The 13974-nt window shown below is 44.8% G+C and overlaps 1 pseudogene across 1 annotated transcript in view; it reads left to right on the top strand.

Moving 5' to 3' along the window:
• Positions 1-13974, top strand: part of LOC146866698 (lysine-specific demethylase 5B-like) — a 448321-nt pseudogene that overhangs the window by 306780 nt on the left and 127567 nt on the right. The window contains exon 7 of the transcript XR_014966523.1: positions 887-1372. The product of XR_014966523.1 is annotated as a lysine-specific demethylase 5B-like (transcript). The remainder of the gene's footprint in view (positions 1-886; positions 1373-13974) is intronic.

Raw genomic sequence — 13974 nt, 5'->3', positions numbered from 1 at the left:
GGCAGTGTAGGTTGTGGGCATAGCGCACAGGGATGTGTGCCATGTCGAATCGCTGTTTTGTCTTGTACCCAGACACTCAGCCTGCAAGGGCAGTGTGTGTGTGTTAGGGTACAGGGCCTCTAAGGGTGGCACAATAAGTGCTGCAGCCCTTAGAGGCCTTCCCTGGTCACAAGGCCCTGGGTACCTACGGTACCATTTACCAGGGGCTGACATGTGGCCAGTGTTTACCGTTTTAGGGAAGGAACATAGGCCCTGGGCACCTGATTGGCAGGAGTCCAGGGCACACTCTGTCAAAGTACATTCAGCAATTCAGCAAAAAGGTTGGGGCACACCATGCAAGAAAGATGGCACTTTCTCACAACAGGCAGATACTGTATCCACCAGAAAAAGCGTTACCGAAGGTAAGTAGCTTGTTCGTTTGGTCCTATAACAGTTTTAAACTACAGCAGTCACAGAGGCTACCGTCCACTAAATCCTGCCTAATGACGCGAAGAAACGCCTGCATAGTAGAGTCTGAGATAAAACTGGATCCACACACACTTGCAAAATAGATATTTGAGTCTTTAAGCAATTGAATTTCATGAGAAGACACCAAAGTGGGTGGCTACTGTTTATGCTTCACGGTGCAAAGTTCCAATTTTGTTGCATTGCCCTAGTGAGTTGACACTAGAATGCTTATGTGTGCTGCGTGCATGCTCCTCAGTTTGTGCTAGAGGGATCTTTATTGTGCTGTCTAATTGCAGAGACTTAGACTTGTGGTGCCCTCATAGGAAGCAGACAAGTAGACACTTTATGCTTTTTGCATTTGATTTACATTTTCTATAGCGGATTTACATGTTGCATGTGCAAGTTTACTATTTAATGCATCGTTTTTTCTAATTCTCAGATGGCCACCTTTGGAGAAGCTCGTCTCAGGGAGATGGAAGCCTTACATGCTCTAAGAACACTAAATGAACAGAAGTTGCTGTCCAGTGAGGAGGACTTGGATTGGCGAGTGTGCATTTGTCAAGAAGCTCCAGCTTCTCCTATGATACAATGTGAACTCTGCAGGGGCTCATTCCACACGCATTGTGTTACCTTGCCCAGTATGCAGCAGGGACAGAGAGTATGGCTGTGTCCTCAGTGTCATAGATCGCAGAAGCCACCTTTAGAAAAGATTCTGCCTTTGCTCGCTTCCCTGCAGCGCATCCGTGTGCGACTCCCTGAGGGGGATGCTCTGCGCTTCATGATCGAGCGCACTGTGAACTGGCAGCACAGAGCACAACACATGCTGACTTCAGGGAACATTGCACTGTCACTGGACAGATGTGGCACAGGACAGTTGTACAACAGATGGCAAGCTACAGCAGGGCAGCTCCCAGAGACGAACAAGGTAAGAACAGTCCTTGTTTGCATTTTAATCAGTGTCACCTGTCCAGTTTCTTTAGTTGCTATAGGTCCTATGGTAAGTAGCAGTAATCGGATCTAAGTGTGCACTAAAGCCCACTTGCATGTTCTATTGCATTTGTATATAACTTACTACACCAGGCAAGTCGTTAAAGGGCTTTTGGCAGATGGCATTCTACTTCGAAACCCAAAGTTCTCCTCCATGGGATCTTCATCATTAGTTAAATGAACAGAATAGTATGGCCCCCACATGGTAAAAAAGTTATACAAATGTATCATTAGCTTTTATTTTAAAATTTAAAACTGCATGTAAAAGGCTATATTGGACAATTACTTTAAAAAAAGAAAACTATTTTAAATGCAGAAAAATAGTCACTAGAAATAACAGCCACTAGAAAGTGGTTTAAAAAAAAAAAGAAATGTGCTACAAGATAGCAATAGGCTAACGCCTGAAAGGCTTGGAAAACTACTACTGCATTGATAAGGAAAAGCATACCACCAGTTTCCTATCATGCCCTTTAGATGGCAGATAAGCCAGTTCATTTTAATACATTTTTTGCCTTCTTTTCAGCTGCTGCTGACTGGATTCTTGAGCACTGAGCTTGAACTATTTAGGTGTTTTTCCCTCTTTTAAAACCGCTTAGCTCGGTGGGGGAGAATTGAGACTGTCAAGATGATGGTTACCCCTTTAGTTAACTATCTCATAAGTATGTTTCCACTTATGTTAACTGACTCCTTTCATCATAAATTAGATACTCTTTTAACATCCTTCCTTTGGCGCGGTAAAAAAGCCAGAATTAGCATTCGAAAATTGAGGCATGATAAGACGCTGGGAGGCGTTAACCTGGCTGACTTTCGTCTCTACCAATACGCCTTTCTGGCGAAACAAGGCCTACTTTGGGTTTCTCCTCCTAATAACTATATACCAGTGTGGTTGGAAGTGGAAGAGGCCCTCCTCAACAATATGCGCCACCTGTCGATTATCACGGCCAACCGTCTTGTCGCCACCCACTCTAGGTCCATCTTTAAGAACACTAAATTAGCTCTCTTGAAAATAGATAGGTCCATGGAAGTCAGTATGTAGGGCTCCAACATGGAATCGCTTTGGCTAAACTCCAAAATCCTTTATAGTGGTAAACCATTATTCCTTGACTCCTGGTGCAAAAAAGGTGTTTTTTTTCTCCATCAATTGGAAAATACTGCATACCCATTGACGTTCAAAGAACTTCAAGCTAGATACCAATTAGCTGATATTGAATTTTATAATTTCCTGAAAGTGAGGGCTGCCATTGCGAAATCCAGATTGTCCCCTAGTTCCCCATCGCTACCCACATTTGCAACAAAACTTAATAGGCTTGGCCATCAAGTCTCCCAGATTTACCAACTTTTGCGTCCAAAATCCTCAAAGCTTAATACTAAGGTAGTCGATTACTGGAACTTGCTTTCGGCTAATCAGCTAACCGAAGATTCGTGGTCTTCATTATGGAGGTCAGTTTCACCCAATAAGATTTCCCCAGTTCTATCTCAAACGAAATTCTGGCTATTACACAAGGCTTTTTGGACACCGTCTAGGCTGTTTTCCATGGGGATCCGGGAGGATGACTTGTGTTGGAATTGTACTCAAGGCAGAGGAGATTTGGCTCACCTTGTCTTACACTGTTCTGCAGTGAAACCCTTCTGGGATAGGGTCTACTTATTTTTGAATAAACTGTTTAACTGTGTACTTCCCAGGACCCTACCCGACCGTGTTAACTGCTTTTTTACAGGAGGATTTGCAGTCGGAGGGGGACCGAGCTCTCCTTGATCTATTGTTGATTTCTGCAGTTAAAATGGTGCTCACCAATTGGAAGGATACTAGCAAGGCCTCTTACAATTGCTGGATGAACTGGGTCATACACCTCAGGGGGGCAGATAACATTGTCTTGCAACATTCACCTTGGAAATCCTCCACGAGGAGTATATGGTCTACCCTGGACGAATATTTTGCTTCTCATAAACCGCCATGATCTCTTTATTTTGAACGATAATTCCTATGTGGGCTTTACATTTACGAAAATTGTCCTGGCCAGATATTTGCTGTACTATGCTATATTAAGTATGGTGCTCGAGGCGCTAGACAATCTCTTCTCTCTTTCTTTTCCCCTTCTGGTTTTCCTTTCCTCTTTTTTCCTTTACTCACTCTATCTTTCCTTCCTTTCTTGAGCTGGTGATTAAGTGGTTACTTCACTGTTAAGATGTACGTCTATTGCTGGCATTTGCTTATTGATCAGTTGACATATCATCTCATGTACATTGTGGCCCTCGACCATGTTACCAGCTCCTGTTCTGATTTTACATAAAATTTCAGTAAAGGTAATTTGAAATAAAAAAAAACAAAAAAAAACGCTTAGCTCGACGTCTTTAGAGACATGCAGCACATTTTGTTTGAGGCATGTGTGGCTGTAGATACACATGCTGTGTGTAAGTCTGCACTCTAGTTTTGGGCTCGGATGATTCCAAGTTATTCTTCGGAGAATGATTTTGAGTCACGAGGATGTTCGACTCCGCCTCTCGGTGAGACTACGCGTGTACATCGACTCCCTTGTTAAATTGTTTTTTCACCCAACGGGTTCGGATGTATTCTCTCGTGCTCCGGTTCGAGATAATCTTGGGTTCCCTTTGGTTCATCGTTAGTTTATCTAAACGACAATATTTTCTCGATCATGTAGATTTTCTTCCATCTTGAGCTCTCAAACAATCCCTTGTGTCGAATTTAGCTTTGCCTTAGCGGCCTCTGGGCAACATCGAATTGGGTCTCTTTCCGAACATTCTGTTCTGCCCAAAAATTAGATGTTGATGGAACATACTGTGTTCTATTTTTGTCTGAATTGCCACTCAAAATACCCCCCATATCTACCAACACTCAGTCTGTAATTTATTCCTCTCACCTGACCATCAAGAAGACAACTTTGAGGTCAGCTACTCTTTGGACAACCCGCCAGAGGTCCCTTGAGTTGGGTGAAAGAAGCTTGAGAGAGACCCCTCATCCCAAGCAAGACAAAGTGGACTATGTACCTGGCCTTTGGTCCAGAATGACATGAGTACATGAACAAGGCAGACAAAAACTTGGAGACCAACCCGGAGCTTGTGAATCACTTGTGTGACCAAAAGTACTCAATGGTAGAATACCAGCAAGGGCAGTTGATGTGGTTCTTAGAGCCTGTAGCACCCAGAGCATCTAAAAACAAGTGATCTGAGAGAGACATCGCGCCACTGTAGGAAGCTGGCTCTGTATATACTATACCAAAGTGAGGTATAGTGTGCACAGAGTCCTGTGGAACCCCAAAGGTAGGCAGAGGTAAAGTTAGATAGCACCTCACTCTCTATTTGTGGGAGTGTGGTCGAGCAGTAAGGCAGTATCAGAGGACAGTGTTAAGCATTTGTTGTACACACCTAGTCTGCAAATGAATTTCACACATTCAGACTGAACTTCAGACCAATTGTTTTTGTATAAAAATATTCTTTTAGTTATTTTATTTTCTAGAACCAAACAAGCCTGGCACAGGTAAGCAATACATACTTTACAGTAGTAATGCAATTGAAATACAGTTTGAATGATAATTGTATATGCACTTTGGTTTGATTTACAGTATGGATGCAGAGAAATGCAATACTTTGTAAATGCAATACATAGACTTGAATAGGCTTTTTAGTAAAATAGCAGGTAAGTAACTTCCGAGATTACTAGGCTTACACAGAGTAGTATGCCTAGATACTACTCTGGGAGATTTCCTGAAAACAGGTAAGAAAAATAGTTTTTGTTAAACAGTACAATTTTTAGAGAATTCCTTTAGTTTGTCAAACTCCACACTTAAAAACGTTCACAAAAAACAGTCAATGTTATCCTATGAAGGAAAATAGTGTTATCGGTTTTGAGGTAAGTATTTGGTAGTGGGAGTCGAGGTTCTGGGGTAGACTCAGGGGTCCCCCGGGGTCAAGGATGCACTCTCATTACACCCTCAGTGGCACTAAGGTGGCCGAGTGCAGAGTCCCAATGTTATCCAATGGAAGATAAGGGGCCTCCGGTTGGTGGCTGCTGGCAAGCAGGCCTCTTAGTTGTGGCAAATGGGAAAACAAAGTAGCAGCAAAGGTGCACCCTCAGCGGCACTAGGGCGGCCGGGTGCAGGGCGCTGTTTTGACGTCTGGCACCCTGTTTTCAATGGGGAACCTCCGGTTTGCAAAGACACTGCAGGCTTGGGGACGAAGGTCTTCTGGGTGTGACCCACACTTCGAGAGGTAAGTTGGAAAGTTAGGGGTTGGTTAGGCACTGTTGGTTTGGGCACACAAGACCGTGGGGCATCGGGTTCAGGGGTACGTTTTGAGGTTGGATCTTCTTACCAGCTTCTGTTGCAGTTGGGATTTAGGCTGCAGGCGTACGCTGGAGGCTTGAGGCAGGTCAGTGGTCGCCGAATCTCGGGTCAGGATCGCCGGGGGACCTCCTCGTGGTGTTTGCCCACTTGAGCTCGGCCCGTGGACGGCGGGTGCAGAGTGGTGCGGATTCGCGGTTTCCAGCCAAGGCCAGATGTTGCAGATGAACAAATCCAGTGTTCACTGGCAATAAAGTCTTTGAGGTAGAAGGCAGGCAGGTCCTCTGGGGTTTTCGAGGTTGCTGGCTGCAAGTCACACCGGGATTTCGCAGGAGCATGTTTGAGGTGGAGCCAGGCCAGTAGGGCTGGGGCCAAATCAGTGGGTGTCTTCCTCTTGTGCGCTGCTGCACGGCTGTTCGGTCCTTCTTCTAGTTTCGTCTTGTATGAGGAAGCAAGGTTCTCGGGTGCCCCTAAATACTAGATTATGGGGCATTACAGGTAGGTAAAAGGTAGGACCATTGGGTCCCTTCCCTGGAGTGGGTACACCCCCTAGTATGCCACCCACCAGTGGGAGGGGGGCATGAGCCTGTCCCTGGTTGGCGGAGTCCTCTCATCTTCAAGATGGCTTGGACTGAGAGTTCTGCTTTACCTCGCTTCCCCCTCCTGAGGGGTGGAGTTGGCAGAGGTGGGCACACCTCTCTTCCTTACTTGTTTTTCCCGCCGGTTCTCCCGTCCAAAGTGGGGGTCAGAACCAGTGGGGAGCGGTTGCTGAGAGCAGTAAGTGGCCTCAGAAAGCTCACAAAGGCGGCAAGCCTTTGAAGCTTCCTGCTACGTGAACCCTGCCCATCCTAGGGGAGGAGGCTTGGCACCTCGTCCCAGGATGTGCATTGTTTCAGGCCCCAGAGAGCAGCAGGCTCTCAACCCAGGGGTCCAGAAACATGTCTGGTGGTGGCAGGTGAAAGCAGCCACGCAGCCTGGGCACTAGTGGTAGGTTAGTTTTCAGGGGGCATCTCTAAGATGCCCTTTGTGTGCATTTTTCATTAAATCCCTCTCTGGCATCAGTGTGGGTTTAATGTACTGAGAAGTTTGATACCAAACGTCTCAGTTTTCAGTGTAGCCATTACTGCTGTGGAGTTCGTAATGACAAACTCCCAGCACCATATACTCTTGATGGCAACACTGCACTTACAATGTCTAAGAATGGACTTAGACACTGTAGGGGTACAGGGCTCATGCACCTGTACCCTCACCATTGGTATAGTGCATCCAGCTAGAGGGATGACTGACCTATGCCAGGGCAGTGGGTTGTAGGCATGGTACACAGATGTGTGTGGCATGTCAACTCTAGACTTTGTTCTGCACCAAAACAATCAGCCTGCAAAGGTAGTGTGTGAGTGTAATGGTACAGGTCCTCTCAGGGTGGCACAATGAGTGCTGCAGCCCTTAGAGGCCTTCTCTGGTCTCAGTGCCCTGGGTACCTGTGGTACCATTTACCAGGGGCTGACCTGTGGCCAGAGATGCCAATTGGGTTTAGGCTTCAATGCAGTTTTAGGGAAAAAACATTGGCCCTGGGTACCTGATTAGCAGGAGCCCAGGGCACACTCATTCAAAGCACATCAGCAATTCCGCAAAAAGTGGGGGCAACCATGCAGAAAGAGGGCACTTTCTCACAGTTTGTAGTTCGGAAGCTCAGACAATCATCCCTCATACTCATAGCTCCTACATAGGCACGTCAACCTTGGTTCTCCACCCTGCTAGAGATCTCAGTAGTTCCACACCAAAAGCTGCATCTTAACTCCAGTCTCCTCACTCAGAGCCATGGAGAAATCATGCATCCAAATCCCAAGGAACCCAACCTAGCGATTTGTCTACTGAAATCATAGAGTTTGGTTATTTACAATTACCACCAGACTGTATGAATATCCAAAGGATGCTAGGGGACCTACTACTAGGGCATGTTATGTAGCAAAGTGGAAACAATTTGTTATATACTTTAACAATAACAATATTAATCCCCTTGATGCTTAAGTGCAAAACCTCATCTGTTATCTCTTACACTTACAGCAATCTGGATTAGCCTAAACATCCATTCGATTGCATTTAGCAGCAGTAGCTGCATACTTACAAAACAGACAACACTTATCTCTATTCAGAGTACCAGTGATTAAAGCCTTTATGAAATGACTAGAAAGAGTACTAGCACCAAGAGCTCCACCTGCACCAGTATGGAATTTAAGCATGGTCCTTACGAGACTAATGGGTCCACTTTTGAACCAATGCACAAGTGTTAACTACAATTTCTCTTATGGAAAGATGCCTTTCTTATTGCAATCACTTCCTTAAGGAGAGTTGGCTAACTCCAGGCACTAACTATACAAGAGCCTTTCTTTCAACTTCACAAAGACCAATCCCAAATTTCTTCCTAAAGTAGTTTCTACTTTTCACATCAATCAGTTGAATTACCCTTGTTCTTTCCTCAACCCTATTCTGTAGCAGAATGAGCGATACACACATTAGATGTTAGAAGAGCTCTACTATATTATGTGGAAAGAACAAAAGATTTTCGTGAGACAAAACAGCTCTTAGTTGCTTTTTCGCCACCACACAAAGCCAATCCCATTTCTAAATCAGGCATTCCAAGATGGATCATGAAATGTATCCAAATATGTTATCTGAAAGCGAAAAGAACCTTGACACTACCCCCCTAGAGCGCATTCCACCTGCAAAATAGGGGCTACTATGGCTTTCTTAGGAAATATTCCCCTAGCTGACATCTGTAAGGTGTGAGAAAGTGGCTCTGTATATACTGTTCCTTAATAGGTACAGGGTGTACAGAGTCCACAGTCCCCAGAGGTTTGGCAGAGGCTAAAGTTAGATATAACCTTACTCTCTAAAGTTGTAGCTTGGTTGAGCAGTAAGGCAGTATCAGAGGACAGTGTAAAGCATTTGTTGCGCACACTCAGCCAGCAAATGGTCTCACACACTCAATACCTGAACTCTAGGCCAATGGTTTATATATAAAAAATATATGCTTGTTTTATTTTAGTACCAACAATAGGCATTAAAATATACTTTCTCAGAATGAGATGTTTTATCTAAATACTTTTGCAATATGCAATTGACTTTTGTAGTAAGTTACAAGTGGTTGCAATAGGCAACACAATTCTAAACACAATAATGCATTGAGTTCAATGGAAGTTTCATGTTATTTGCCACAGATTACTTTTGGAATTCCAGGACTGGATCCTAGATTCAGCCCTGGGTCAATACTTGGAATCAAGTGAGAAAAGTCGACTTAATTACTGTGATGATTTTTAGACAATATTTTGCTATTTTAAAAGTTGACACTTAGAAAATATTTCCTAGAAAACAGTCAATGATTCCCTTTTGTAGAAAATTCAAGTTGTAGGTATAGTCTGTTATCGTTACTTTTGTAATCCAGTACTGGGTGCCTAGACTCAGTACTGAGACCTTTATCCAAAACAGGTAAGTAATTACGTTTTCAGATATTATACGATTTTTAAGGAATATTTAAAGTTTGCAGAAATTGACACTTAGAAGAAATTTCACAGAAAAAGTCAATGATTTCCTATGGGAGAAAATTGGGTTACTGGTAAGTACAGTTGTAAGTATTTTTCAGAGTCAGTGCTGGGCACCAAGATCCAGCACAGGGAGCTCACCTAAGAGCAGGTGAGTGTTTTCGTTACTCGGCTGATTTTTAGGTCTCGGCTCGAAGGCTGCGCTTGCGCAGTCTCGCTCCGAGATTTAATGACTTGGAGAAGAGGGGCTTGAACCCGCCCCTCTTCTCCATTGACTGGCCTCTTGAATGCTGGCCAGCCATTGGAGAAGAGGTTCGTCTCTCTCAACAGGCCCCGTCCTTTTCGGATTCGGGGGCGTGTTTTTTGCTACTTTTCTAATTATCTCCTCCAGCCAATGGCAAGAGGAGAACAAGCCCCCGAATCCGAAAGCGCCGCTGCCTTTCTCCGAGGCATTTCTGCTTCGCCTCGGAGAAAGGCAGTGGTGTGCTTGTTTTTAAAGGGCTGCTGAAGTCCAAATGTTTACAAGAAAAGTCTTGTAGAGAACGGCAGACCGTTGCGACCTCCAGGTAGTAATCTTCATAGCCACCATAATTACGTTTGCGAGAAAAACGTTGTAGCATTACACGCACCGAGACATGGCCATTCCAAATTTATATAGGAGCCACGCAGAGCACTATTTTTTTTTTAACTACAACCCAAGCAAAACTGATGAGCAAATCTACGCCAATCTCCTAAACTGCGGGTATTTCCCCTGCAACCCGCACCTTTGTATGGCACAACCCCCAATGCAATGAATGACCTCACAGCGCCGCGTGACGCTCTATTAAATAAATAGGCGCATATAGAAGTCGACAGCAGCAGCTGCCTTTGTACAAATAAGCTGCATTCAGCTGGGAGGGCAAGCGACCCGACCCCACCAATGCCGCGCTGAAACATTGAACTAACCATCGCGTAGGGAACAGCAAGTCGCCACCGGAGTGCGGCCCCCAATTAGAACGGGCACAGGTAGCAATTGCGCCACCAAGCGGGCAAGAAATGACCCTCAAAATACACGTTTTCGAAAGTTGTTAGTGGGAGGCTCTTAGGTGATTGGAGCACATCATGGCAGCAGTGCAAGAACCACCATGGTTGCAGTAATTGTTAAATGATGATGACTGTCACCCCACCGCAAATTGCAGAGGGAGTGACGCTGCCGAGGCCAGGACCGGACTGAGAAGGCGGCCGCCGCACCAGCGCGGTACACCCATTGCAGTGGCTCGGGGACTCGCCAAGTGTATACAGTGTGTTAATTTGGTATTGCGAAGATCTATTGGGCTCCCGAATGCGAGTGTGAATGACAGTAGTTCTGAAGCGCCTTTGCTTTTTTAAATGATTCTTATGCTGCATGTGTCCTAGGGAAATACCTACTGCGTGCAGACTGGCCTGTACGTAAACCCGCAGATAGAGAGAGACAGAACTGTGCTTGTGAAAGACCAGTAGAGGCCTTTTATTCACGTCCCCTGCTTTGGGACTCCTCCCTCCGCCCACACTGACACTGGCTGCCCCGGTCTCTGTCGGGCAGACTCTTGCTCTGGAAGCACTTGATGTGCGGAGTGCTCTGCCACATGCCTCCGGTGGCTGGCTGCCCGTCAGGAGAACTGCCTGTGAATGGCTCGGTGGCAGCTGATGGATGAGCGGTGAACCTGGCTCGGCCTGGTCACATTCCATCTCTTATACTGCTGCCCACACTAACCCCCTCTTCTGCCACTGCTCCTACCCCAGCCCTCAGTACATTGTCCAAGCCATTGACAAAGGTGCCCAGGCAACCCACTCCTTTATCCTGACCCGACCCGCCCTTGCTCGATATTTTCAGCCCCTCAGTATGTCAGAATGTAATTACAATCTAGTGGACAATAATTTCGTCTTAAGTTGCATAATGTGCTAGACAGATAACAACATGCCTACAATGGATCTTACAAAAACTATAAATATATAAGTGCGTTTCTAGGCCAGTTTGTGAGCTACAGTTCATCTTGCCTCTTGGATTCTTGAAGTGTACTTTCATCCTCTTCTCTTTTGGTGCTAGCTTTCCAGTTTCATGTTTCTTCCCAGTTGTGGAGAAGTAATTGCCACAAACATACTTGTAAATGTAGTGGTGCAGGAGAAAGCACGTGGCGGCCTCGGTTTCTGGTGCTTTGAAGCAGTTGTAAGATCGTATTAGTGTTTTTTTGTTCCTCAAATTGGTGTTGATTTTTGATTATGAGAACGTGTCACTCATAGTTCTTGAATGTCACTCATAATTACAGTGAAATTATGAAAATGTCACACATTAGCAATTTGAAACCTTGGCAGCTATGGACAGGGGTAGGGTAAACTCCAAGGTATGGCGTCGCGGTGCGGGTCCCAGAGGACAGACACGCCATGTGGAGAATGTTCGAGATTTGCTTCCTGGGTGCCCGCTGGTCCCACCCGCGTTTCCATGGCTATGAAAAGCAGATATACAACCTCCTCATACTCGCTTCCGATAAGCGAGGGTGGGGGACTGCGTAACTTCTCAACTCTAGCATTTTGATATTCTTTTAACCTCTGATGAGATACAAGAGCTAATTTCATTTTGATGCATGTTGCCGTTGGAACCGAATATTTTCCATTTTCTTAGGTCGCTTTTTCAATACATCAACATGGCAACCAAGACGCCTTGAGTCCCATTCATGGTGCTTTTTATAGCAAGAGGGCCGATTGATGGATAGGAGCTATGTATGAGTTTTTAAAGACCAGGGCCTTTAACATAAAAGCATGTAAACCCAGAGAAGCTACACTGGTACATTCGTAGGAGACAAGGTTCGAAGTGCAAATCATGACTGTCTATTTAAAATGTAATAAGTCACTACAGAAGGTAAAATATAACATTTAGCCAATCAATTAATAATACTCAAAAGGCAAATACATGTAAATCGGCATTTACAGTGGAAACGGAGTCCTTATCTCGTAAATTGTCAGAACCGAACATGGTTTCGTCCAAAGCAATAGGAGTCAAAGATCATACAGTCTTATGGACTGGACAAATTAGCAGGCGAGAAAGAATAGGAAAATATTGAGGGTGCAAAACAATAAAAGGCTATACATGAAGTCTGTCTCTATAGTAAGAACTTGGCTCCTTTCCCAAATCTTGAGTTTTTCTACACTTTGACAGAAAAATCCTAGCGTCACTGTGGTTCGGCAAAAAAGTTGCTTATTTCTATCCAATAGTAAAACAGAAAACAGATCACATGGAAAAATGCCTTTTTCTACATCTATTGAATAATCTGGTATTATGCCCTACAACAAAAGCACATTCCAAATATAAACAACACCTTGGCTCGGCCGATGGAAAGGCCTTTAATTGTATACAATTGAAATCCTATATCCTTTCCTCAGGAACAACATGAATACAAAATAATGCATTTAAAAATGTTATCTCGTGCAATTAATCAAATAATTAAGGCCACATTAGAGATTTCCCGGTGCACAGCAGAGTAAAAGAAGACAAGGCAGTCACTGCAAGGTGGCACTTGCCACGTGCAATTGAAAACAAGAGTAGGCTTACCCATCGCCGGCTCTAGCGCTGGTGGCACCCGATGCGACAATCAGTTTTGGCGCCCCCACACCCAATGACCGCCTCCTCTGATTCTCTCACTTCCACAGGGCACAAGTGCCCCTCATCTCTTCAATCATAAGTTATTGTTAAACACAGCGCCCCCCTGAGGTCAGCACCCTCTCCACAGGCTAGCGCCCAGTGCGGCCGCACCAGTCGCACTGCCCTAAAGCCGGTCCTGGGCCTACACATGTCAACCATAAAACTTTGTTATATTAAACACAGTACAACCATTACATTCAAGTGTCTCTATTGTTAATTAAAAGAATAAAATTATTAAATATAAAACCTGCTTGCCCATCATCTTGGCACGTTTACCTACCTAAGTTTGAGACATATGAACGGTCAGTGTGAGTAGCGTCTAGTATAGCCATATGCAGTCTAAGATGTTCCTGGCTGAGAGTATGAGGTAGCTTTGGTTACATGGACCCCAACGTGTTGAAGGGCTTGAGGATTATGTACGATGTGGAGTAGCGATGAACTGCTGGACAGAGTGGGAGGGATCTCGGCTCCTTGACCTTAATGAGGTCTCGGGAGTCACAGACAGACTGTGTGAGGGCCTGGGCCACATGGAGAGATCATGTAGGGTATGTTTGGGCACTTGGATAGACAGTGTGATGAGACTGGGCCTTGGAACTGTGCAAGGTAGCTTAGAACCCATGGGCAGGCAGTGTATGGCCAATGAACAGACCGCATGAGTGGCACTGTTTAACAGGCTTGTGGAGAACGTAAGGAGCCAACACCGCAACTGGTAACTGGTACAGGAGTTTTAAAAGTAGTACAAAACTGGAAACCTTGTAAAGTACTGATTAGTCAAGCTTGCATGCAAGCTTTACACAAATCCATACAATTTCTTGTCATGACGTCTAAAGCATAGAACAGCAGGGAGAGTGAGGTGAAGTAGGAAGGAGGAGGAGGAGGAAGCTGCATATCTAAATATGCACTCAAGAATATCCATTCGCTCATGCAACATATAGACGTATATTACAGATTATAAATGATGCAGTCACGGAATCGCCTATAACCACTGGCCCTCGACACTGGCAATTGTTTTTTAATGATTTATTCAAGAAAAGAAAGCAAAGCCTAA

The sequence above is a fragment of the Triturus cristatus genome, chromosome 1_2 (assembly GCF_964204655.1).
Source record: "Triturus cristatus chromosome 1_2, aTriCri1.1, whole genome shotgun sequence".
Taxonomy (NCBI): Eukaryota; Metazoa; Chordata; class Amphibia; order Caudata; family Salamandridae; genus Triturus; species Triturus cristatus.
Note: the sequence above shows the minus strand (reverse complement) of the source record. Positions and strands in the feature narration are given on the sequence as shown.